The sequence below is a fragment of the Numida meleagris genome, chromosome 13, assembly GCF_002078875.1.
Source record: "Numida meleagris isolate 19003 breed g44 Domestic line chromosome 13, NumMel1.0, whole genome shotgun sequence".
Taxonomy (NCBI): Eukaryota; Metazoa; Chordata; class Aves; order Galliformes; family Numididae; genus Numida; species Numida meleagris.
Window position 1 is genome coordinate 10,974,567 of NC_034421.1, and position 27,936 is coordinate 11,002,502.

Here is a 27,936-nt window from a genome sequence, read left to right on the forward strand (position 1 = left end):
CTTCCAATTGGCATGCTTTCTGCTGAGACAGTCTTATGCTGGATGTGATTCACCTTCAGCAAGTCAGGCACTTGCTTAGAGGAGTCAAGGCAGAGAGAAGAGGACCTAAACTCTACTTCCATCCCATTTCAATCCTTAGCTTCTTTCCTCATGAGGGAACGCACAGCAGATGTGTCAGACAGGAATGATAAGACAGTAGATAACAGTAGGGCACAGGGAACAGGTGGCATTCTCCTAGACTAATGAAGAATGGTGTTTAAGGTAACAAAGTTACTATTACACATTAAGACAAAGCAAAAACAAGAAACCCAGAACGACAGCAAGTGAATGACTACTGTCTATAATCTAAAATGAAGTTTTATGAAGTATTACATCCTTGCCTTGATTAGCAGCAAATAGTCAACTCTCCATACATAAAAGGCTTCTGTCATGAAGCCTTTGTTGCACTACTTTATTTAGTAGACAGAGTTACTAGTTTTTCAAAGAAAAGTCAAGAACTTACACAATCTCTATACATTTTTATGCCACTCCCTGTTGACACAGGCAGTGGAAGGAGTACTTTTTTGGGCTTTTCATCCTTTTCCTTACCAGTTTGTTTTCACATTAACTCTGACTCAACGTTTGAAGAGAGCTTATAGACAGATGAAGGACAATGCAACACTTTCCGACAGTTATGGATGATAAAATAAGTTCTCATTCCAAAATGTTAAATGTATTCTATGTTCTCACAATGCCTATTTAATAGTTTTGGGACTGTGTGCGTGTTTCCCTTAGAGGAGAAAAGCAGAATGCACTTCACCATTTTTTTTTTCCTCCTGGATCTAATTATTCTCTAATTTAAATGCAAAGGCCAGTTCAGGTTGTTCCTGATACACTGTGGGACTCTATTAGGATCTTTTACATTAAGACTTTTTATGATAACGATTATATGATAAAGAGCATCTGGAGTCTAACACAGTATTAACACTGTTTCTTAAAGGTGCAAACCAAATTTTCTCCCAGTTTAACATTCAGCTTCCTTGTGCTTACACAGTCTAGCTTAAGGGAAGAGGACATTTTCTTCCAAGTACTCTATATCAGTCATCACAAACACAGAATATCAGAAAAGCCTGGTGCAGGGAGAGTAAGACTGGTTTTGACATTTACAAGAAATGAAGTTCTGCATCTCCAGGCTCTATTTAGTAAGTCCATATGGTTGTGTTATCTTCTGCGGAGAAATAATCTGTATTTTGTTTCCGCCATTTGAAAAATAACAACTTCAGTGGTTTGAAAACAACTCCAAACAAACAGAATACACTCCGCCACACATGCTGTAACACAGTATTACAGAGTATTTTATTATCTCCATTCATAAAACCTCCATGCTAAAAAGTGAGAACTTGTCTAGTTTTGTATAAACTTGTGAAATGAACAGGTCATCCCGTTCTTCGTGCATCTCTTAGAGTTGTTCTCATATGTGAATGATGAAAACTCAACTCATCCACTAATTCAGAAACTGCATTATCAGGTAGAGCAAATAAACTATATGCTTCTATTTTTACAAAGGAGTTTCCCTAGAATTTAAGACTTCAGAGACTGCAGTTTGGACTTCACTACCAAGTGAAAGCTTAGGCTTTCACTCTTCTTCACAGCATAACAATTCAGTTGAAACAGATTCTGTGAGATTAGGAACAATCAGGCTTAATTTCAATAATGTTTTTCTAGTTAAAAATATCTGTGTGATACGTAATATATGCTAATATATTTGTGAGCTCTTTCACAAACAAATAGCTTGCAGAGAAAGAATCACGATGTTAAAATTGAGCAATGAGAGGTAACACAGCAATTTTGATCTCACGTTTGAAGTCCAAAAGGTTCACTGACTTATCCACAATTTGCTTCTTCTCAGAATTCTCTCATATATTGCATGTCCTTGCACAGGTATCTATGTATCTGCCCAATTAACAGAGACTAACACTCATAAGATTAGATTCTGAAAGATCCAACTTCAAAAAGGTCTTGAAACATACAGTTTTTACTCTAGATAGTTGAAAAGGGCTAACTCAATTTCTTATTCTTTTTTCATGCATAGTTAGAACTTTTTGTTACTCTTTTTGATAAAATATTAAACACGTACATGAAGGAAAGGATCAGGAATATGTAAATGCTTTAAGTTTTTTTTTTTTGATGGTTAGATTATACAACTTTAATCATCTGAATATACCACCACACTTCTGCAACTGCACTGTGTCTATAAGGAAAGCAGCAGGCTAAAACAACAAAGCCACCTCCAATCTCTACATGAGCTAAGCAGTTTGTTCCAGTGTTTCATTTGTGATCTTCTTGCTTTACCAATGAGTTGATAACCTTCGCGCCAATACAGTGTCTGTCACATCACCGTAAACTTGACCACAAACAGAAAGTTGCCATTAATTACTGGCTGAGTACAGTATCCATATAGTAATGTAAAGTATTTTTCTGCTTTGCTGTAACTGAGATGAGCTCAGCAGCCTACAGGCTACATTATGAAAAGAAAGGCACTTTCCAATCTGAGATATAGTTTCAATCCATAATTAATGTACGAATAAATGCCTCATTATTTTTGCACAGACTTTCAGAAGGGACATTTTAACTACAAATTTTTAACCAAATAAGACCTATTAGTTAATGAATTGAAGCACAATATCAAGAAACTTCTGTCCTCAATGTTCTTGAACTGGAAAAGCTTATCAAAGCCTCTCCTAACAAGGGAACCAATGATTTGAATATTTATAACCGTGAAGAACATAAAATGTTAATTAGCCTATGGTGCATTTTCTAATTCTCTAAGCATTGGCCTAGCTAATTCACAATCTCAGATTCATGTTCCATGTTTTCACCTGTTCTGTTCTGCGAATAAAACCAACAATATCCATTCTGAATATTTCTTTAATGCTACTTTGCGAGGCATTTCACACACTTATTGAGGATTTACACATAACTGAGGATGAGCAAGGCAAGTGATCCATTAGGAGTATTTATAAAGAAGAGATCGCATATGGGACCATGAACTATAAAAGATTACTAAAAAATGTAAAATTTAGTACTAAAGACTTAACATAATTTGACTCAAATCATGAGAATAATTTTCACCACTTTCTTGGTCTAAACTATTTAATCAGTTTAGAGTACTTCCATACTAAGGTAGCGATAAGGAAAAAAAATTGACCTGACAGTATTTGATCATCATTCCAATGCATTGCCCTGATCATTCTCTGGAGAAATTAATATAGCCTAAAGACAAACAGGAGTACTCTAATTTAATTATAAGTATTTTTTTTTTTACTTTCCAAAGGCCAAGCAGGCAGTTAAATGTGAGTATGTAAAACCAATATCCAAAGCTTCACAGCTACATAAAAAATGAGGATGGAATGGTCTTCTGGATAAAGAAGAAAAAAAAAAGATCTTTTTTCTATCTTTCCACTCCAGTACTTCATGCTACCAGATTTCAAATTGAAGAGACTTTCAGGAACTAGCTTTAACATATAATTAAACTGAAGTCTCAGGGTTATTGACAGACCAAGGACCATCATTATTACTTTTATTTTCAATTAAATCACTTTCTTGATAGGATTTCATGACACTCTGGAAACTTGTTTTCTCAGATTTTTTTTTTAATACCTTAAGTGTGCCTGGTTTGTTCATTAGGATATATACATAAACTGATACATTTAATTATTTTTTTAAAGGAAGACGCTAGAAAGTAACTGTTCTATGATTTATACCATAGTATTAGAAAGGTGATCAGACTTTAGGAAAGTAAACCAGCCCATTGTTCTCAGTATGTCCAGTATAATTCAACATAGGATCAAGGAATTATTAATTAATTGCCACCTATGATTATAGGCTCTCTCCTTCCCTGTATTGTCCAATAACTGGTTGAAGCTATTTGAGAGCATTCCTGCTTCTGGGTAATGTCAGGAGGTCAGTCAGGTCTAATGAAACATCTGAAATAGACAAAACTAATCCCGTTAATATAAGCAAGTGTTTTTATTTCTTGCCTTTTGTATTAATTTTAGTTTTCGTACATACAGGACTGTGCTGTACCATGAATCAGAAGCCAAAATTATTTGAATGGAGAAAAAATAAACATGTAAATGTGTCAGGAATGTCATTTAGGATTCAACTTCATAGTGCAAAGCATCTGAAACTCCTTAGGTTATATGATATTCTCAGGAAGAAATGCTCACATAATTTTTTAATAGTGAAATATTTTCAACTTGAAACGCTCATTATTTTGAATTGTGTCTTCTTCAACAGTTTGCCCACTGCTGCATACAATAAACTGTTTTCTAATTTAAGAGTCAGCTATCAAAGCCTTTGAACAACATTACGGAGCTATATTTGTGTCCTCGCATTAGTCCCGCCCACTGAGAGAAGAATCACAAATTCTAGAGAACCATTTCTCAAAGCTGTGAGGACCCAAATAAATTGTGGTACAGTACCCATCACTGAAAAGTACAGTCATAAGGCCTCTAGCAAGGGACTCTCGTAATCCTGTATATCCTTCAGGAAATCAAGGAAAATCTGCATTACAATATGATGCATGATTGACTGGGGACTGCCAGTCAAAATGATGACATTATCTGCCAATCAAGCTAAGAGGCATTTAAAAGAGAAATCTTCTTCCAATTACATGCCAAGTCCATTAAAAGCAGGGCTGGTGATATGCTTCATCTTTGCAGTGCCCTATACATGGCAATCTCCAAGTCTTGTCAGTTCTGACAGTTTTGCAACTGTATATAGCATACATACAGACTTCTAGGTCATAAAGATGCTTCAGTAAAGATGTAAGCTTCATGCTCATCTTGGTCCGTGTTTAAGATGTGATTATACCGCGCGGAAGATAGAGCCAAAGTATTTCCTCAATAAGAAATCATTTCTTTCCAAGTCATCAGGTGATTTTGCAAGAGCAGATCGCTGAAGTACAAGACAAAACATCTCTTATTTTTTTGACTCCTTCACAGCTCACAGCAACTGTGACATCAAGCTCTGGGACAAGAGTCTTAGTTGTTAGGAGCAGAAAGGATCGTTAGATCATCTAGTCTGACTTTTCACAAGCCGGGACAAATACTTTTTCCTGGTTTCTCATGCACTGGAGTTATTAACTTTTATTTGATTAAAGCATGTCTAGAAGATATAAAGAGAAAAAAAAAAGTAGCTAGATTTAATACTGGTAGTGTCTGATTAGTTAATAAGATTTGCCGTTAACAGGAATTTATTTCTAATCAGACTCTTATTTTCATGTTGACTCTAATTTCCACAGTTCTGTCCTACTGTAACTGCGAAGTCACAGATTTAGATGACTTAATGGGAAGAACAACTGAAACTTGGCAGTGACTTGCTAGAGTAGGAGACCTAAACTATCTAATGATTTCACGTGCCCTGATAATTTTCAAGTGCATCCCAGCTCTTCAGCAGACAGGTGAATAAGCTAAGCACATTTTTCATGGACTGATCACTACACAACAGCTTCTTCCTCCTTTGAGCGATTGTGACACAACGACAGTGACATTGCATGCCTCCTGTCTTCCAGACATGCACATTTTGAAAAACAGAAGGTGCTGAATGAGGAGGTAGCAAGTCATACATGTGTGAAGAACACTTCAGGAGTCAACTGAGTTAAAGCAGGAAAAATGAGAAGGGTTTGTATTTGGTTGCCGAACCAAATGCAGAGGAAAATGTACTGGGAAGAATCATAGAATGGCTTGGATTGGAAGGGACCTCAAGGATCACCACGTTCCAGCCCCCCTGCCACAGGTAGGGTTAAGAATAGTTATTCTAAGACAGAAGGTAAAATATCCAGCAGTTTGGAAAAGACATCCTACAGTTATTTAAAGCTCCCAGAAAAAAAAGCAAGATGCTTCTGAAACGGGAATTCTAGTATGACTATGAAGTAGATGTTACTAATAGAAAGCAGAACATCTTTTGACATACAACTGAAAGTGCCAGAGGGATGAAGCATCTTTTGTTAGTGGCAACACAGAGTGTTATATTTTAATTTCTTATAACCTGTGGTTATAACAGTATATGGGAAGTGTTTAATGACTCCTTTAAAAAACTAGTTTAACCTACCTGCATAGCCCTAGTGAACAATACAGAGCTTCTATTTATAAAGACCATCAGTTTGATAAAGATCAAAGCAGAATTTATGCTAGGGTATGTTTCTACACCTGGTGAAGGCCACTTCATTATTCAGACCCATTCTTATTGCCCCATAATACTAACTGAACTACTCTATCTTTTAATGATGCTACAGGGAATCACGACATTGTTTGGACTATTCTTAAATTAGATGATAAACAATAAGACCATATTTATGTATTGAAAGAAAATTGTTCTTTGTACATTGCTTATTCAAATTAAAAATTAACATAAACCAGCTTAAAATACTCCTCTGTTTTTTGTTTTGGCAGATATTTTTATGGTTAAGACTTTTACTTCTGATCAGCGCCCAGAGACTGAGGACTAATAAAAAGAACATTTGATCAAAGACCTGGTATTACAGCCACAGTGCTTTCCTACAGAAATCTGTAACCCAAGAAATCCAAAGTTCATTCCAGATTTTGGAAGAAGAGCTGTAACAGAAGAACTTATCCTGTGCAAGGTAGATGGATAGTACCAAAGCATTGTGGAGTGGAAAATTCAAGAAGACAGCGGAGGACTTTCCTGGAAGGCCTAGTGAAGAGCAAAACCTATGAAAAAGGTATGGAAGAACTCCTGTCAGGAAGGAAAAAACAGTTCTTTGGTAAAGGAAATAGAAGAAGAGTCAACAAAAATGCTTGAACCAATTTCTCAGGGTTAACAGACTGCATCTGTGAAACAAAGATGTGAATCTTAGACAATCTGCATTATAAAATCAAAGAGAAATAGGGCTGGATGGGATGCGCTGATATACTGCAAACATTCACTTTTTCCTGACATCTCTTTTGCCTTAAGGACCTCTACTGATGGAGAGTCCCTGACTGGTAACCTATTCCAGTGCCTCATTATCCTTAGCATTAGGGGGCTTTCCTTAACAGCTGGGCTGAAACTTCCTTGCAAAAAATTTACTTCTAGTCATTCAAGTAGAAAACAGACTATTCCTTCCTTCTTCTTTGCAGCTTGTTGTGTATTTGAACAATGTCCTTACAAACTCTTTGGTCTTAACAGTTAGAAATAATTTTAAAAACACTTGTTTTGTTAATAAATGCAATTTAGCATTCTGCTGCAGTATATATGGCCTAATGAATAAATAAATAACAGAGGCATTCGCCCAGCAATGTCTACCCTGTGATTCTGGGGTGACATGCTGTCCTCATCCCCTTTGGGCTGTGATGTTTTATCGTGGCATTAGGCATGTAACTCATTATTGCTGATACAGAGCAAGGCGCTAAAACCACCAGGTGCCAGTGCACCTGGCGATGTCTGTGATATCCTGTTCTCTATTAGCTGCCTTCACGCCTTGACGCCGCTGTACGTCTGTCTCATCCCATTGCCTGAACATGGAGAACAAAGCTGAAAGGTCTGTTCTGTTCACCTCGAGTAAAGAGAAGGTGCATTTCTCCCTTCCCCTCCTTTGCCCAGTGCGTGCTCCTGCAGGGCCGTAGCTCTCCTCCCCAGCGCCAGGAGCATGAGGATCCGAGCCAGCGCACACGGGGAGAGCGGGAGCTGTGATTCCTGGAAGGTGCTTGCACTGAGGTGACACCGAAACCTTGAAAGATTCAAATGCTTTATTCACTGTTACCTAACATCACCTTATGTTCCTTCTGTTTTAGCAGCAAGAATTTTTCAAACCGCCCCTTGGTTAGAATATTCCCAGAGCTTATGGAATTACTGAAAATTTCTCTGAACAAGTGCCAGTACTACTGAGTTATTCATGCTTCTGAGTCGACAGGTATTCACAAAAACTTTTTGTCATCAAAAACAGAACTTGCTTTTATCTTTTTGTACTTAGCATCTAAAAAAATTCATAAAACAGCATTTGCTTCCTCACACATTTGTTTTCTACTTCTTACGCTTATCTGCTCTTTTGCTTAAGATTTTATTTCATCTTCTATCAAGATGGACTTTAAAACATGGTCTGAGCTAAAATTTAATATGCACAATAAAATTTAGTATGTGGCTGAACAAAAAGTCGCTGCACCAAAAATGGTCCGGTCCAGCAGTTTTCTAAATGATGTAGGAGAAAAATAATGGGGCAGAGTAGCAGAAGCCTGACCCTATTCCCATAAGACTGTAAGATTTATCACCTACATAAGCAGAATGCTACAGAAAAGAGATCTATTGACCACAGCAATAACTCACAGCCCAGTAAAGCTAGCTGAGATGCTAGTCTGGTATTTGCTGATAGTACCTTTATTATGTGGTACTCAGAATCTTATTAAATAGCCTTGCTCAACAAGCTACTGTTTTTAATATTACGCACCACCTACTCTTTTTCAGACTGGCCACTTATTTACAGTGCTGTTATTTGTGGGGGAAGGGAGCTGCAGGAAGGATTTATAGGAGTTCGGATTTACAGTTTGAATCACAAACTGCGTTGCCTCAATTCTTGTGGAACTGGGGAGAGGGGGAGCTATAGGCACATGCTATCCTGGTGTACAGAAATATTCTAACAGAAATATGTATGCATAATACTTTCTATTTGAATAGAATATTTACTTGGGAAATGAAAAATAATTAAAAAAACAGAAAACTGCTATTACTTCAAATGCATGGACTGAATTTTTTCCTGTTTTGGGTGCATGTAGGGAAAAGATCAATTAGCAGTACATTTTGTGGAGCATTTCTTCAAGGGCTTGGATAGCAAGTGTACACGGTCATTGGGAAGGCTCCAGTACTGGAAGAAAGGCACAGGGCTGTGTCCTTTTCCAGAGAGCTTGTGCTGGGGTCCCGGGTGCAGCCCTTCCCCTCGGTGCTTCTGAGTGCTGAGGAGCATCAGTGTGGCCCTGCTTCCTTGGGAGCTCCAACCATCAGCCCTTGGACTCCCTGAAGGTGCTGGCCCCTCCCCCATCCCACAAACTCGACTGCCAGCCTTCAGCTCACATCTCTCTCTAGACAAAAACATTTTCTTCAGGTGATCTTTAACTATGATATGGCTATTCTAGCCCACCAAGAGAGACCAACATGTTCACAACGAGTGGACTGAAGAAAGAGCCTTACTGCTTTTCCCTTCCTCACTTTCAGCACCTCCATGTCAGACATGCTTCTGTATTCTTTTAGGATTTAAAAGGAAATTTAATGGTTTTTGGAAGTCCTAAGTAATCCCAATTTGTAGTAAAACATCTGTTTATGATTACTTAAATTTATTTACAATATTTGTCTATGTGATTAGCATCAGATAATACAGAATTCTAACCAAAAGACCAGAATTCTTATACAAAAGGATTTCTGGAGCCAGCTGCATGAACACATGGAACAAACAGTCCATATCACAGATAAAGTACAAGTAAAGTCAATAGTTCCCTTCAGTCCAAGAATCACAGTTCAGTTGTTCACATCTGAGCCCGCAGAAAACCCACTGGAGGATATCACTTTCTTTACCCCATAAATTCTCCTTTATCAATCTGGCTGCATTTTTTTTTTTTTTGAGAAATAATTCCTAAGGGATAACAGATAGCAACAGGTCCTTCTCCACGTCCCATTGAAAAGAACAGGAGCTTTTCTCTGGTGCTGTCTTTAGCATAGAGACTGTGTTACCTCACTGTAGGGGAAGACTTGATGGTTGGACTGGATGATCTTGTAGGTCTTTTCCAACCTAGCCAATTCTATGATTCTACTTAAAGCTCTAAGTGATTCAGAGAACATGGGCACTAGTACTGAGAAAAGAAATTTGAATGGTTTCTACACACCTTTCTTAATACTGCTTAGTCAAACTACAATGACGTTGTCTGTTTTCAACAACTTGTGTCCCATCTTGACGGAACTATTGCCTGAAACTGTAACTCAGTGTAGCAAAATTTGTCCATGGAAACCCTTTTCTGGACACACTGAAGGCTGAATACAGATTTACGAATGCATAAGCAATCTTTAACACCTTCCCTCTACAGTTGTTCCTATACGTGCCCAGCACGTTTTACTAGCAGTCACTTAAATGTAAAGGGGAAAAGGGACACAAAGAACTGAAATTACTTTGTTTCTCCATGCAAAGCTTTACTTTCAGAGCTAAAACAAAGAGAAACACAAAAATAGTATGAAGCATGACACACTTCACTCTATCAAGGCAGACTACTTTCTAAATAAATTAAGAACAAAAACACTTTCATCTCTACCGTAGCCCTGTTCTACACATTTGAAATTCCTCTCGAACGTTGTCCACAGCTACCTTTACAAACAATAATAATCCTCATTAAAAATCAAAACCAAATTTCTATTCTCTGAATCCGTACAGATTCAGTTGACAACACAGCCCAAGCTTGGGAAGAGATCAGTGCTTAGCAAAGGGTGCAGCTGGGTAGCGGCTGAGCTCTGCCACGGCCCGTACTGTCTGAGAACAACATTTCTTTTAGCACTGGAGTTCATATTTCTGACACACAAAAAAAATCCAGCAACCGAATCTTAGTTTGTGAAAATATAATTGCCTCAGGTAAAATCAAGTTACATAATTAGAACAACAAAGAAAAATTCTACCACACATGGTACATCTGTTGCCACGTGCATAAATTCTCTATGACTTGCCAAAGTAATTTATCCACCCAGAACACACATCCAAGCCGGCCAATATCTAGTACTGAGCAGAAAGCAAATTTAAAGAAAGGCACATCATTTATCATTACAGACAGCTCAGCAATATTGCAAACAGGGAGCACAATTGCAATGCAGGGGGAAGAGGGAGTAGGAGAAGGAAGATTGGAAATGCTTGCTGAGCTGGGAGCCCGCTCTCACAGCAGCCTGACACGGGGATCTCAAGGGCTACTTCCTCTGAGAGAAGAGAGGAGCACAGAAAGCCATGTCTTAACCATTCAGCCCTGTCCTAACACATATTGTGATTCAATGAATTGCTATTTTGTGATGGAAAAACTTGCTGTCAGAAAATTTTTAACCGCTGTTGTCTAACTTGCAATAGAATTTAATGTGAAGAACGAACCATCTCACTGCTCTCTAGAGTGGCCTTACACTGAGGCTGAAACCTTCCAGAATTAACTTCACAAAAAGCCCATTTTCATATGCTACATGCAAAATTCTTCTCCTCCCTCTCCACGCAGTTCTTGGCAAGGGTTTCAGTGCTGTTAGTTATTCAGTACAAAAGACCGCCTGCTGAATTTTTTAACAGACTGCTCTGCTCTCTAGGCTACAAGATGCTGGGGCAAGGCAAGGCAAGAGCACGTTATTAGTAGTAAATTCTGCTATTTGAAGCCCTCCATTTTTAACCGCAGATCAAGTTTAGGTAAGAAAACATACTGACATGTGAGTATCCACCTCATCCTACAGACTCTCATTTTTAATTACAATTAAGGAGAATTTTAGCTCCTAGCATCACAGAAGCCCTAAATCCATGAGCAGGCTGTAAACAGCATCTTGGTGAGGTTTCAGGCTCTCCAGAGCTTATACACAACACAGTGTTCTGTTGTTCTTGATGATGCATCAGTGGTGCTGCCCAGTGAGATATTTGCAGGCAAGGAGAACGTTACACAGCTCCAGGTAGAAGAGATGATAGCAGCTGCAGGGAGTAAATTTTACTGGAGGCAGATTTTAAACAAGTAATTTGGGAGATGTCTGTATTTTCAGCAGCTAGCTCAACTGAACTGCCTCCAGCACAGTCTTGGATGAAAGCACAATTGCAAGCTGCTGAACATAAGCCCCAATTAGTCTGTTTCTACTGCACATTACAAATCTTACTCAAGTTTGTAAGTGAGCAGAGGCCCTCTGCTTCCCTCTCATTTTGGAGATGCCATGGCTCCCCTTACTTAAGTAGTCAACCTTCTTTCTAAAATGAGACACTTTCACCTTTCCAGACTGAGGAAAAGAGAAGAAAAATCTGCAATCATTTCAGCTGTGCTCACAGCCAATGACACAGCAAAGAGCTTCCATTCTCCTCCTGCACGCATGAAAGTGTATTCTTAATTTCTGGGAGGTCCCTGATTTTCAAGCTTTGATTTCTGAGTCTGTTATTTCTTTGCCAAAGAGCTAAGTTCAGAAAAGTCAGCTGGCTGTGCAGAAAACTAGGTTATTAAAATACACGTCTCCTTTTCACTCATGCTGGCAAATGTAAAAACCTATGCAGTAAATAGTTTAGCTGTCACTAGACCTTGGAAGTTCTTCAGACCACTCTTCAAAATACAGATCAAATGAAGGAACAGAGAAGAACTGTAGAGAGGAAAGAAATAATCAGGATCCACGGATATTCCAACAGAGGAAGAATGAAGAACAGAGTGCCAACCAAACATTTCAATAACGGGTAAACACAAGAGCAAAGACTAAGTACAATCCTTATCATTCAAGAACCAAGAATGATAGCTATCCTCACTGAAGGATGAAGATAGATTGACATTCACTCCCCACATCAGTTCTTGACCCACCAGAAGCACCAAATGTGCCAAGAGGACATCAACAAAGCAATCACTGCAGCTGACCCCACCTTCCACCAGCAGTTACATCCAGCGGGGGAATAACTGGCTGCAAATCCTTCTGATAACGCGCACATTGGTAATGAGCATTACTCATCTAAGCGAGCCGAAAAGATTGGAAGTAAGATAGGGAAAAAGAGTTAATAATGAATTGCAAAATATTTGGTGTATTCATTTAGCAACTCATTTACAAGCTAATTGTGATTTTCCTAGAAGGTGCACACTGTTCATAAATATTTGCTATCTAAACGAGATGACACAAGTTCAAACTGTAAGTTGTTTGTGAATTGTTACCTCTGAAAACAGACTGCTATTTTCCTCTCCAGTACACAGTATGTGACACATGTCATATGGTGACTGATCAGTGATGAGAAAACAGAGTAATTTGACAGAGAAAAGACCAATCAATGAAAATTAATAAAGGAAAACAAAAGAAGAAACATGATTTTTGTAACCAATGATCATTTGCTATTAAATCTGCAGGACATGCTGAACAGTACATAACTCAAACATATTGTTTAAACTGGCTGAGATATTATGAAGCATATTTTTTAATTCATGTTTTCAAACCAACTTCAAATAATGTTTTTTTTTTCTGACTTTGGAAGTACAGAAGATGAAATTATAGTCTTTTTCTCATTTTTCTGAGTGGCTAGTAAATATTACATCTGTTCAGCGATAGTGATCACTGAAACATAAGACTCATTTTTACCTCTATAAAACTGCAATCGAAGGTATTCATTTTCCATCATCCTGCATCAAGTGAAACAGAACACTCCCACATACCACTGATGAAGCAGCCAAATTAACGAGTTTCCTGTCTGTAGCTGGAGAAATTCCACTCTTAAAACCAGAAAGATACATTTGTACTGAAAATATTTTATCTTTATTGAACAAGAAAGGCTTTCTATGGGCATACAATTTAGAAGCAAGAACTGAGTCAGGTTATTTAATTTAAGAAAAAAAAGCAAAAACAAAACAAAACAAAGATAGTTCTTTTCATTGCACCTGGATTTCCATAAGATGGAAATGGAACGTTCACAAAGCTTGTTAATCTAGATTGTGCACGGTTTAAACGAATGTCAGGAAAGAATGAAACTCAGAACACGGCTGTTGGCAAAGAACAAAAATTGTCCCTGACTCAAAGGGTCTGAACTTAAACGTGGCAAAGGTAGAAATAGAATATAAAAGAAAAAAGAGCCACAGAATCACAGAATGGTTAGGGTTGGAGCAGGCCTTAAAGCCCACCATTGGGCTGGTTGCTCAGCTGCCCAGGGTCACACCCAGCCTGACCCTGAGCACCTCCAGGGATGAGGCACCCACATCTCCCTGGGCATCCTGTGCCAGCACCTCACCACCCCTCAGAGTCAAGAATTTCTTCCTTATATGCAATCTACATCTAATCTAAATACAATCTAAACATGTCATGTAAATACCCCCTTTTAGTTAAAATCATTGCTCCTTGTCCTGTAAGCACATTCCATGATAACGAGTCCTCCCAGCTTTCCTGTAGTCCCCCCTTCAGGTAGTGGAAGGCTGCAATGAGGTCTCCCCAGAGCATTCACTCCTCCAGTCTGAACAACCCCAATTCTCTCAGCCTTTCTTTATACGAATGGAGAACGCCTCTACTCTGTTTTTCTGTGGCTTTCACATGCACTCAGAGATCAGCCTGGGTTTGCCTGAAATAGGACATAAGTTTTCACACCACTGTCAGTTTGTTAAAGAACACATTGAAAGGTTCAAAATGAAACAGCGCCTGAAACCAGACAATTTGACACTGTATCTGGACTGTGTTTTAAATAGTTTGCATAGTTCTACTTACATTCTTTCAGCCATATTTGCTGTGTGACAAGTAAGTAAATGACATGTTTCTCAAACATGAAGCATTGGCCATTTTCTGTTTCTAGTCCTGTTACATCCTTGGAATCAGCACAGGTTGTGTTTGAAATTCCTATCACTGACTGCTCTTCAGCTACCCAACGTGCAATGCTTATTCATGTCATACTTACATATGATAATGCTTATAGGAGTAAGTTGAAAAACAGGCAGAAGACCATATTGTAGTGAAACTGGTGAGGAGGGGGCACACGGCATTCACATTCACTACGTTTTAATTTCCCCTGTCTGCTCTTCTACTGACAGGTCTAAGTGATCCACCTGTGCTACTTAAAACACACACCCACATCTCCTCAGGGAGAAGGATGGTTTCACAGAGCGGGCAAATAAGTGGCCACATGGAACATCCCTTTGAACAGCTGAATATGCACAGTATGATTGTGTCCACTGTGAGAGGGGTGGGTTGAAATGGTTCAGAGAAAAAGCTCCCATCCTAAGCCCAATTTACTGCTAAAAGAATCACACTGCGGAACTGCAGGTTAAACCCACATTAAAGCTTGCTACGGGCAGGCCTCTCCCACAAATACCTTCTGCAGAATGCCATCCCCACCATCTGCTATTAAAGTTAACTCAATTATTACGTGCAATTCACAGCAGGACTCACCCTTTTGTTCCTTGTCAATAGCACAACGTACATTGTGCTACCCAAAAGCCACAAGGAGCAAGCATCCTTCCCATGCTATTAAAAGAGTAGTGCCAATCAGCCTAGGACAGGGCAGAGGCCGAGACCTACCTGAAGAATTTCTCAGATGCTGACACACTTGCAACAAAATTAATTACTACTCTATATAGCCCAATTGACAGAAACCCTAGGCCCTTTCACAGTGACATGTCAAAATACAATGGAACTTGGATGCAGAAGGCACACTGAAGCCGGCATAATTCTGTAAGTATCATCAAATATAAACTGCAAAAAAAGTCTCTCCTTTTTGGAGGTGGAGTCACATTTTAATTTTCATTAAAATACAAGTCATTGAATTCCACCTAAAAAGTACTTATATTGGTGCAACAAGCCATTAAACCGTTCTGATGTAAAACGCACAGCTCTATTCTAAAGAATATCCGTAATGAAGAGAGAGTGAAGTTAAATTATTTCCATATAATCTACAGATGTTGCAGGCAGTCTAAAGCATGTGTTTGATTTAGTCATTTTATGAAATGCATAGCCATACATCAGCTTATCTGGGAAGTTAATTTTTATTTATTGTTTTTAGCTCTAGCATATTTGAGCACTTTCTTGTCATTGGATAAATGTAAGAGCAGATGCAGATATTTCTTTGTTCTCTGTAAGATAAAAAGAAATCTATGGAGCTATTCTGGGGGGGACTCAAACCCCTAACAAGATCGGCTTCTGCAAAATAATCAAGTTTATACGCTAGGAAATGAGGGAAGGACAGTAGTTTTAACACATTTTCAGAACATATTCCATCTATAATTTAGGATTGCTGCAGCTATCTGATCCAAACTTTTGGCAGATTTTTAGCAGACCAGATGTCCTTAATAAAATGTTATTAAATGTATCTGTGAACAGTTTCTAATATGCAAATAACCCAGTTTCCACAAGCATCTGATAGACAAGTGCCAAAATGAGTGGTGTTCATTTTAATAAAGTGCAAGCAGTTATAGAGATTCTTTGTTCTGTGATAAAAGCACTATTGAAAATATTTCTTTATTCATTTTATAACAGTGCATAAAGAACATGTTTGTTTCTAGTAAATAGTCTGAAAACATAATAAAGTTACAATAAACTTGGGAGTAAAATCAAGAATGCCTTCAGCTTTGCAAAAAATGGAAGAAAAAAAGCAAATTACCCAAGGATGCTTAGCAACTGCTTGCCACGTAAACTGTATGCGATGATTTCACGTGGTTGCTGCATTTCCATGCACAGTTGTAACTTACGCTGCCTGGTTTTAATGTTACTTTCTATCATCCCCTGACACCGACAGGTACAACAATATAGGCCAATAGACAGATGCAGACAACTGGTTTAATGACAAACTTGTCTTAAGATACAAGAAAACATCTCGATGTATTGCATCCCCAGGACAGAGTGCTCCTCGGTATTAGAAAAGCTAGTTAGATTAGAAATAATTCCCTCTACAGCCTCCAAAACCCCAACAAGCATCCTGTCCTCCCCAAAGTACAAAGACGGCTTTGATACTTAAGTAGAGAACAAGGATTTACAGCTCCATTGCTCTTCTAGAAATAGGTATTTATGCTTTTTGTTCTGAAAGAACCATCAGACTGATGATCATGTTTGCCAGTGGCTTTTGCATTAATAATATTCATGCAGTAATATATCCTTACCAAGAAACAGTCTCAGCTCCCAAAACACAGTTTAATAGAACAAATATTTTAATGCTTCTTCATCACAGAATGTTAGATATTGTCTCATTTTCCTAAATCAAAAAATTTCACCCAGCTGATGGGTCTCTTCATTTCACTGTAATTTAATTCTTAACCACCTCACTGACATCCCGAATTGTCTCCAGATTATTTTATTAATCTGATAAGAACATTAACAAAATCAGTTAGGTATGGTATTTACTACTGTAAATCAGTAGTAAGTTCTAATTTATGAGAAAGCCCCTTCTCTCTGACTCCAAAGGAAACATAATTGACCCTGACACCGTTATGTGCTCCAGAGGAGAGACAGTCTGTCATGTTCAATCATTTCTTGATCAAATCCAAAATGGCAAGTTAATTGTTTAATTAAGGGAACAAGGCCCTTAGAAACTTACATGTTCTACATAATTTTATAATGGGCCTACATAAATAAAATAAATAAGATCTGATTGAATGGGGAGGAATTTCATAAGCAAAACCAGTGCTAAATATATGCAATATTAACCAAAAGCAATCAACAGTTACCCTCCAGGGGCACAACCCAACAAAATGAGCTGAGTTTGAGGTAAGTACTTCAGTAGTCACATGAAAAGCAGTCAACATGTTTGAACACAGTCATACCTCATTTTGGTTGTACCATCGTTAAGAAAAACAAGGGACCACAGAAACAAAATTCCTGAAAAACAAGGGCTCGCTAAAAGCAAAGCAATCTGTAGGCAACTGACACTGCAACCTTTAGCGTACCTTCAGCGTGCCGTTTGCAGCTTAGTGGATTTTTGCCATCAAAATTGCTGCTGCCTACATCTAGAGGTCACTTTTTCCAGTGAATAAAAGTTCATCTGTATAATACAAAACTATCCACCTGGAACTCTGCACTAGATACTTAACCATGCACTGATTTATTTATCCATGGATGGGCCATGTACGATACATCCCATTATTTATACAGCAATGTGAAACACACTGATTCTTTTTGATATGTTATTCATTGAGTACAGCGTACCTGCACTTCTCGTTAGTGGAATATCTTCCAGCATTACATGTTGTGAATAGTTTCCAAAAGTCTCCTCTCTCCCAAAACTCTGCCACATCATCTTCCTTTCTATACCTTAAACTGTCATGATTTGATCCAAACTCCAAACAAAAATAAAGTTCAGCATTAACTCTGGAATCAGTGTAGATTAAAACTTTAACTTCAACATAGCTAAATTGGTTGTAGCATTCTGGCAGCATTATGCATTTCAGGTTTCTAATGATAATAAATATTTTGTAGCAAAACCAAATAGATTAAAGCTGGCTTTCCGATGGGATTTAAACCTCCGTGTTTCGTCCAGTGTTTGCTTAGGACTAGAGTTACATACACATTGTCTGTGAGATTTAGGTCAGTTGATGTGTATTAAGCAGCAGGAACTCCTTAAGACTCCTAATTGTTCAAAGTTATCTGAGAAAGCCCGTACATCGTATTAGTGAAATAGAGAAGACAAATCAGCCACAGACGTTTTTATGCTGGGGTACTATTTTTTCACTGTTTAGTTTTAAATAACTGTCAGCCATATTTTGCATCCAATATTCTTATGGAATGGAGAAAGTGGGGCTTTTTTGCTTGTTTATTCTATTTTTTACCCTACAAATTCAAACATACCTGGGGAGGAGAACAGGTTGCTTTTTTCTCATTTTAGTCCCACAGTTATTTTAGAAAAAGAAGTCACAGAGAGCAGCTAATTATATGCCCCAGAGAGCAAGAGGAAAGCAGCTCGCAGCCCAGGAATCTCAGAGCACTTTTACTTTCTGGTAGAATCTGGACTGCAATACTCAATCAAAAGTCTTAAATTGTATATCAGGCCCTTAAACATACATATTTAGGACTTCTGAAACAATAACAGTTTTGTTTTTTTACTTCACTCTCATTTTTCCTTTCTTTTGGCTGGAAGTTACGGATACTTTCCAGCTTCTCCTCATCCTGATTTTGTGTAATTTTTCCACATTTACAATAGTCTTGGTTTCATGATGGAGAGAACGTGAAAAATACAGGAAACAGCTCGAAATTCATGACAAAAAAAAAACCTCCACCGAACCCAGATACCTCACTTCTTTCTCTGCGTGCCACTCTTCTCAGAAATACACAAATGTGAGAAACTGTGGCAAGAATGCAGAGTTGGTGCTTTTGTACCAATGCCAGCTCACACAGGAGCAGAGGGAAAACAAATAATCCTGCCTGGTTTCATCAGTGTTTAATCAAAATCTGACTTCTTCCCCTCATCAATTAAAAGATTTGCAAAAGGCAGAGAAGAGGAAAAGATAAGGCTAAAAGCGATGAGGGAGAAAGATGGCCACATCAATAAAGACACGTTTTTGTAACAGTTGTCTTCTCTCCAGAATGAAGAGAGAAGTGCAAAGAATCTCCTTTCTTCAACCACACAGAGGAGCCGTGCTAAATCTCTGATTAGACACAGATTTTCTTTAAACTTTTATAGGAATGAGAAGGTCTCCACTAATGAGAGTTTAAGGGAATTTCTTAAATCTAAAGTGAAGGATATCAGGAGTTGAACATAACCTGAGGGTTTTCCTGTACATGTTCACTAATATTACAAAGAGATTTCAGAAAACCCTCTGAAGATCCTGTTTCCTGCAGGAAGAAAAAGAAGCAGGGCAGATAAGACTTTGGGGAACTGAAGAGGAAAAAAATGCTGCTATAAAGTTACCTACGCAGTCTGGTGTTAGAGAAGTGGGAGTGTTCCAAATGTCATAATATAATTTCTGTATCTAGGAGGTAACTTGAAATGAAGAATGCAGAACAAAATTTCTCTCCTCAACTTTTTATAAGACTAACCATTCCTGCATACAAAACCAGTGCAGCCTGAACAAGAACAGAATACTGAAACTGGGAAAAGAACTAAGCTCATTGACAGCACTTGTGGAAATGTAGCACCGAGCCTTCCACCCAGGTTTCTCTAGATTACATCTATGGAAAGACCATAGGTCTGTGGAAGAGCCACGAGGTTTTTTTTCCCCTTCCAGGGATGAGAGTCAGAATCTCCTGCCCTGCCTGCAGTGATGAGTAATTCTCCCCATTCACGTCCCGATACAGATGAGCCATCTGATGTCACTCTCTGGAGAGCTTCCCACCCCCACTTTTTTGAGGGGGACATAACTTCAGACACAACTGACTTGTACCATGAGCTCCCTCTCTGCAATGAGCTCCTCCTGTAACCTTCCCTGTTATGGTGACAACTGTAGCTTCTCTCCTGGGATTTGTCAGAAGTGAGAAAGGCTTTAAGCTGCATCAACTCAATGGCCTATTGTGTAGGGGGGGAAAAAAAAAAAATCTGTGCCAAATTCACTTGTCTCTGTGTTCAATGGAAGCACTTTCTAAATAGTATATTGCTATAAAGCACAGATAGAGGGGGAGAGTTAACCTTTGTGTAAATGGAGAGCAGTCAAGGGCAATAACAGCTCATGTCAGGTAAGGGAGGCTTATCAATGCTGACAGGGGTAGGAATGGAGAAATCAGAGCACTTGCTCCAGAGCATGAAGTGTCAGGCTCATGGAGACCTTTATAAATCTTTTCTTGGTTTCTGTTTGCTACAGAGAGCTCCTTTTACGTTGGAAGACCTGTCAGGGATGGGAGCCACCCTTCCAAACCCTGAGGAAGGCAGTAACTTGCCCTTCCAAAACAAGGTGACTGGGGTAAGAAATCCAGCCATGACAGCTGCTATAGCAAAGGACCCAAAGAGCGGCGCTTTGAAGCTTCCCTTGGAAGACAGGGCATGTCACAAAGCAGTCCTTCAGCTCCTGGGGCCCACGGGGAGCTCAGCATGACCTGTATGAGGTCCACAAGGCCACCACAATGGGTCCAAGGGAGACAAGGGGTCACAGACCCAGATGCAAGAAGTCCTCATAGAGAGTATGAACTGGAATGAACAGAAAAAAATGGCAGCCAGGTGAAGAGCTACCAAAACGAAGGCATACAAAAGGCTTAAAAAGATGCTGTGACCAATTAGTTCTGATAACACTATAAGCTGTCCCCAAATAAAAATATTTAAGCTTAGAGAGGGAAGTTTAAACTCAGAAGAACGATGATCAGAATTGGAATAGAGCAGAATGAACAAATAGGAAATTGCGTGGAATGTGGATGGGGATGAGGTAGGAGAGTGGAAAAGGTTGGATGTTGGAGAAAGTAAATAAATACCCGCATACATTTTTTAAACATTGTCTGAGAGAAATGCGAGGACAAGATTAAGGAGAGCATGCCTTTAGAAATTATAGTGAAAGGGCCATAAAGAATTTGCTCGAGCATCCCAGATTCATCACAGGTACCTACAGCACAGTGCAGCAGAGGAGCCACCTGTGTGTGCAGTGATGTTATCACTGAAGGCAGCACCCATACTGACTCTTCTCATTCACCTAACCGCAGCCACAGCAGCCTGTTCAGCTATCTGAGATTAAACCACACCAGCCCTTGGCTTAGACTTCTCTCAGTATGCCATAGAACCATCTTTCAAACTCTTCGTTACACATTCATTTCTTCAAGAAAATTTATTTTCAAACAGGTTTCAGGCAAAATATTCAAAAGCGATTTTATCATTTCAAATAGATGAGAGAAAAAGGAAAACAAACTCTTAGGCATGATACTTTAACTTGGCATGCAGAAATACTTGCTCCCGATCATCCACCCTGTCATTCTTCCTTTCCTGGCTGTTATTCAGAACCACCCCTAAAAGCCCAGAAGCAGCCAGCCAAGCGTGCGCCTGCCCAGAGATCCTTGCAGGGCCATCACCACGCACTACAGAACCAGTCTCCTTGCCGTGATTCTCGCGCATACATACACAAAACACCACACAACATTTCCAGATTGAATCACCAGCTCCCATCCATTGAGCATCCAGTGAAGTACTATCTTACACATTATACACACACAAAAAAAAGCCTGTAAGTGGAGGGGTTGGGGATTATCGAATAGATGACCTGTACAAATTAGTCTGAGATTCAATAAATTAGGAAGCTTTCACGGGAAAAACATGTCAGTGATTTTCCTGAGGTTGCCTTCCGATAATAATCCTGCCTGCAGTGTTTCTCTTTCATATGTTTGACACTGCTGTTGTCTCTTCAGTTCAAGTCTTAAACTCATTTCTGAAACGAAAGAGAAACCCTGTTCTCTAGAATCAAAGAAAAACTGAGCACTGCACCTCCTCAGCATCTGCTATAAAGTTACAGTGATTCTGAATAATATTTCATGTTTTCAGTTTCTGCTTAACAGGAATTCTCTTTTCTTGTCACAAAATGTAGGAATAAAATTTTGTTCAGTAATAGCAGCACAAGTGTTCTAGATAAAAATATAAAATACTTGGAATAATAGTAGTAGCTAAGGGGATTGCATTTATGGACTATTTGTTATTATGTTATGTGAATTGCAGGAAGCAACTCAAGTGAATATTTGTACTTGCACAATATTATTTGCTTTGTATATAGTGGCTCTTGTAATGTCGGCATTTGTGCAGTCTTTGTATTTTACATGGCTTCCCAAGAGGAGAAGCAGTAGTGAAACCAATAAAGCTGGCAATAAAGTCGTATTAATAATGTATGCAGAGCTATAGATGTCTAGTTATATGACACAGTATTAAAGTGTAAATGCATTGCTTCTTTTCTTTTTTTTTCTTTTTTCAGATGAGCATGAATGACCAAAACAATGCTCTTAGGTTTTTTTTCAGTGAGAATGACACCTTCATAGCACTACATGCTAAGCTACTCTTGAAACATTTTCCAGCGCGCGCACACAGACACACACAAAAGCTGATATTTGTAAAACTAAATTCAATCCAACAACATTTGTTAATCTGAGGGTTTATTCCTTCTATTGGTTATTTTTTGCCTAAGTTATAATGCTTGCTCTGAAAAGCAAACAGCGAAGACTGACACACTGCCATTTGAAACTGCAGCACGGATACAAAACCTTGCAGAGATGATAGCTAAAGACCATTTCAGCTTTTCTTTGTGTGTGTGTGTGTGTGTGTTTGTGTGTGTGTGTGTGTGTGTGAGACAAACATTGGTAAATGCTGTTTTTTAGGCTCTTGTTCACAATAATCTGATCACCTGTTAGAGTGCTTTCAGGTCGCTGCAGTGGATTACTGGAACACATTATATTCACAGTTTACCTATCAAGGCAGTATGTGACTCGCAAGTAAATGGGAGGAAGGCAGTGTGGCCACTGTCAGGGGAGAAGTGGAATTTCACTTCAGGATTTTAAATTTCATCTTTCTGAGAGCATTTCTAGAATACGTATTTGGCTAACTGGTACATATGAAATATTATTACTAGCAGAGATAATAAGTATTTTAACTGTAAAGAGTAGTTATCATTCTTACCATTTAATATTTAAACCAAGGAGATCCCAAATCTTTTAGCAACTTTTTGAGTTTTTGGACTCAAAGGCAGAAAAAAGAAATGGAACAAGCAGCAAAGCTTTCTTCTTTTCCTCTAGTGACAAGGCTACAGAGCAGAGGCTCTGCTGAGGTTCTGGTGTAATTTGAGGAATACCAGAACTATTTCTATTCATCAAACTACTTAATATCACAGTATCATCTAGATTCTACTTTCTACCATTTCTATGCATACGATAACCATGGATCCAAATCAGCTGTGTAAAAATCACGTTAAACTAATTCTATATACCCCACACTTGCATGCTCCACTGAATTCTCGAAGTTGTTCTGACACTCACTACCCTGTGTTCCATCAGCTTGGAGTAATAGGTACAGCTCTGATCCAAATGGAGGGTGCGTTTTTGCTGCACTGAGTTGGTCAGTGCTTGGGTGGGCTTTGAACTGCACCGAAACTAAGACTGAAAACAAAACACTTTTGCACTGTAATTGCTTTATATCTTCATAATCTCCCAAGAAAAACAGTCACCTTGTCCTCTCTCATCTCTTTCATTTCCTATACCTGCCTCAATTCCCATCCTCAAATCTTTTCATATTGGAATGCGTACCCATTTCTACAAGAAAGTCTCACACCTGTTTTGACTACTATAAATAATGCCCAAATCCGCATATTGGATTAGCTCAGTGTTTTATTTTGTGCTCGATGTAATGGTTTTAAGGATATCAGATGTGATATACAGCCATCTAACTTCGCTGATGAAACCAAGGTGATGAACAGCAGGTTTCCTTTCTTCAGACATTAGGAGGGTTTGTTGTTTTTTCCACCAAGTCTATTGTAAGATTGGAATTACTGTATTCATACTGTCCTCCAATATTTTAGCATGTAATAGACGTTCCCCTCCCACCCTTGTTATGAAGCACAAGGATTGACAACTCCCCCTACACCCTCTGCATGATTGCTGTGCAGTATAATTTTTGAGAGGTTAGAATCTTTACCTGCTGCTGTCAAACAGGAGAAATGGGGAGCGTGCAGATAAAAAGAGAATACAGGAATTCAAAGTGACTGTGATTTAAAATATATTCTTCAAAAAAAAAAACAAAAAAGAAAGATCCGACTTCATCTTTGGGAATGACAGAGTGTGATTTTCTTATTTCTGCAGAAAGAACTACACACATCAAGGGAGAGCAATACCCACCTGAGAATTTTTGTATAGATATATCTTTGAAGAAGGAGCTTCTAGCACACATTCTACAATTACCAGGGGACACACCAGTAGTCTTTCACAGGAGGAGGTAAAAAGAGTTATAAGCAGAAGAAGTCAAGTAGTTTGGAGAACAGAAACAAATCAAGACAAGAACAACAAAAACAATGAAAACCACCAAAAAAAAAGACAAAAGAACCTGTCCAATTTTTTAAAAAGCTTCAATCTATTCAATTCTTGTTGGCAAGATCACTGAAAATGTGTGCCTCTCTGCAGTGAAAGATGGACCCCTGAAGAATTAGATGTTCATGCTGGATGAAGAGACAAGTTTTCAGCCTCCCTAGAGGTTAGCACTCTGAAATACACAGTAAGGCTGGATAATTGCTCAGTCCTACAAATACCAGAGTACTCCAATTTAACAAAAAACTTACCCCTAGAAAAAGCAAGGAAAACATACTGGGTTTAAGCAATATTGTAATATTTGGATGAAAGTGCATGCTGATAGTTAGAACTGAATCTGGATCACCTTTGAGCATTTAAAATACTTAGCTACCTCTCCCATCCTGACTGAGATAATTTGAAACTTATGACTTACATTAGTATAAAAGAGAATAAATAATTAAGAGGGTGATGGCGACTTGAGGAGATGCATTAAAAATGTGAAATGAAGCTCTAGATAAATATAAAAGAAGCTGCAACAATAACAAAAAAAAAAAAATCAAATCTAAGCTGACCTACAGGAAAAACAATCAAGCAAGACCCTGAGGCTTCTCCCAGCTCCTGCTGTCTCTTTTTGAACAGATCACACCATTCTATGATTGTACGATTTCTCTTTACTTGTACTTCCCCCTAGCCTTTGTCTGTCCTGTCTAGTTGGCCTGTAAACGTCTTCAGGTTGGGGCTTGTTTCTTAATAAACCAAGCTCAAACTCTACTGGTTCTTCTGGGCAGCCTGACACAAAAACATGAATACCTGCAGTATCACTGAAAACTAACAAATATCCGTATTAGAGGTATCTCAAATTCTAAGAACATAAGAATGCCCGTACAGGGTGAGACCAAAGCCCAGTGCAGTCTTCAGCTGCCCAAAGCAATTGTTCAGGAAAAGGTATTATCATAGGGTGCATATGCAGGGATATTTCCCTGAATGCTCTCCAGAAATCTTAAACCCTTGAGAGGATATTATTTTCTGCTTTTCTGCTAGGAGCTCCATGTCAGTGCTGGTGACTTCATGTAACCCAGACTTGTATGTAAACTGCTTTTCTGTTACTTTATATTTTCCCTATAATTCCTTCATCTGAATAAATAGGATTTTGCTTTATGGAAGGTGGTTAACCTTGTGCTGAACTAAAAATCAGAATTGCAGTTAATTACCAGGATCTGCAATCTAGACATTTTATACAGAGAAAATTGAAGCACAAAGAAATTACTTAGGCCAAAACAGAAAATGTAATCAGACTTTGGCGGAGTTCAAAACAACATTAAATCTCTTATTGTAATTGCAAAACATATTCCAGAACAAACCGATCATGAAACAACAAAAGGAAATAGAAAAAGTATTAAGGACTACATATACAGTGCAACACTTGGCAAGCTATATTTTAAAACTTTATGAAGCCATTAACACATCTACTAATAGACCACCAATTTATTTTTTAGTAAGTCAAATATATGGCAGATACAGAGAAAATATTTCTTATTCACTTTGGAAAAAATGGGACAATAAAAATGCCCAAGAAACGTGCACAACATGTATTGTTTGAATAACAAAAGCAATGCTATCATAGAGCATACTGCTAAACAACGTACAGAAAGGAACTCCTCATCAGAACGAGAGACACTATCCTCCTCTGCACTTCCATCATTTCTTTTTGTGTACTGACTACCTGGTCAAGACCCATAAACAATGGCCAGACTCCACACCAGCTGTTTTTATATGAGCATGTTTTGGCATCAAGCTGATTGTACCCCAAAAGTTTGGGCAGATGCCTGGTCAATCATTGTCACCGTTTACAAGAGCAAACATCTACATGCATATCCAGCCTAGGCACCTCTGCCAGCATAAACAGCTGATTAGAACATGGATCATGCAGACATCATAGTGCTGTTTCTTTACTTGGAAGCACTGCTGTATTACTTAGAATACACCAAAATCCATTCAGATGTTGTCACAAATGTAGCGTGACCCGCTTACTTACCAGTGTCCAGACAGCCTGCTTGCAAGCTGAAAAGCAGACACAAATGGTACTCTAAAGGCCCAAAGAGAACATCAAAATTTACTCGCAAATGATCTTAAACATTTAAAATGTTTTTAACTAACATCAGTGTGACCTGCTTTTAACTGGGCTTTGATTCTGCAAATATCCAGGACGACACGTGCACTCTCTTACAAGTGCTCTAGCTCTGTCTCACTTGCAAGAAGTAAGTCCCAAAAAAACATTCAGAATTGTATTGCCAGGCATAGCAGTTCTTAACTTACGTTGCCACTGTTCAGATTCCTCCCTTGCTTGAAGCATCCTGCAGCGTCTCTCTCCACTCATGGTATTAGCTCCACTGATGATGCTTTAACCACACACCTGTGGGGAGAAGAGAGATGAGGTTGTTAGCCAAAACTTGCAAGGCTGGAAGAACACACTCTCCACACGCCATTCCTCTACAGGAACTGCTCACTGAAACCAACTGGAAATTCTCTTTAATTGATTCGGCATCATGCCCTTTGCAGAGCAGCGCCAGATGTTGATGAGCTGTCAGGTCAGCCCGGTCCCCTATTCTGCAAAGGCACCCACCTGCACCTAACAACCCCATTCAACTCAGAAAGAGAAAACAAGGCCCTTCCAAAGCTATGAAATGAATGAGAGTAAATTTATCTCTCTGAAAAACATCCGTGTCAGACAGTACTCACTAGAGCTGCCAACAGAAACAATTTTGTACCAGGCTTTTTGGGACAGCTGAAAAAAAAAACTGGTGACTGACTTTAGTAAAGTTGTGGATTTTTTTGGCACTCCTATGACGAATAGTGAAATAGCAGCTTTTTCCTCGGAGTCTCATCTTAGTCTGCAGGCTTTTATGGATAAATAAATGCCGACACCACAGCAAAGCCCTTACACTATCGATTTCCAGAGAAGCTAAGGTGAAGAGGACTGCTGCAGCCAAAAGCCATCCAGAACTGGCCTAAAAAACACCTAAAATACATTTTAAAAGCTTATGATGTAGCGCAGCAACAGCCTTAATTTTTATTATTTTCTCTTTTATGAATTTTATGGTTTTTAGCAAGTTTTTAATTCTCTTGAAAAGGAAATATGTAGAAGAAAGTATACATCTATTTCTCTTCAGATAATCTGAACAAAAGGTTTGAGAGCAAATCCACTCCACTAGCTCAGAGATTTCTCTTTTCTCCAGCCCAGTGGTGGGAACTCTCAGACTGTGAGGAAGATGCTTCCCTCTATCCGCCACCTCATCCTCTCAGAGATTTCCCTAGGACAGAAGAACTACAGGGAACAAGCGCCTTTCTGGAGAGGCAGCCAGTGCCAGGCAGCTTACTGGAGCCCCT

The 27,936-nt window shown here is 38.8% G+C and overlaps 1 long non-coding RNA gene across 1 annotated transcript in view; it reads right to left on the bottom strand.

Moving 5' to 3' along the window:
- Positions 1–27,936, bottom strand: part of LOC110405792 — a 458,825-nt gene that overhangs the window by 257,514 nt on the left and 173,375 nt on the right. The window contains exon 3 of the long non-coding RNA XR_002443108.1: positions 26,866–26,962. This is a non-coding gene — a long non-coding RNA (uncharacterized LOC110405792). The remainder of the gene's footprint in view (positions 1–26,865; positions 26,963–27,936) is intronic.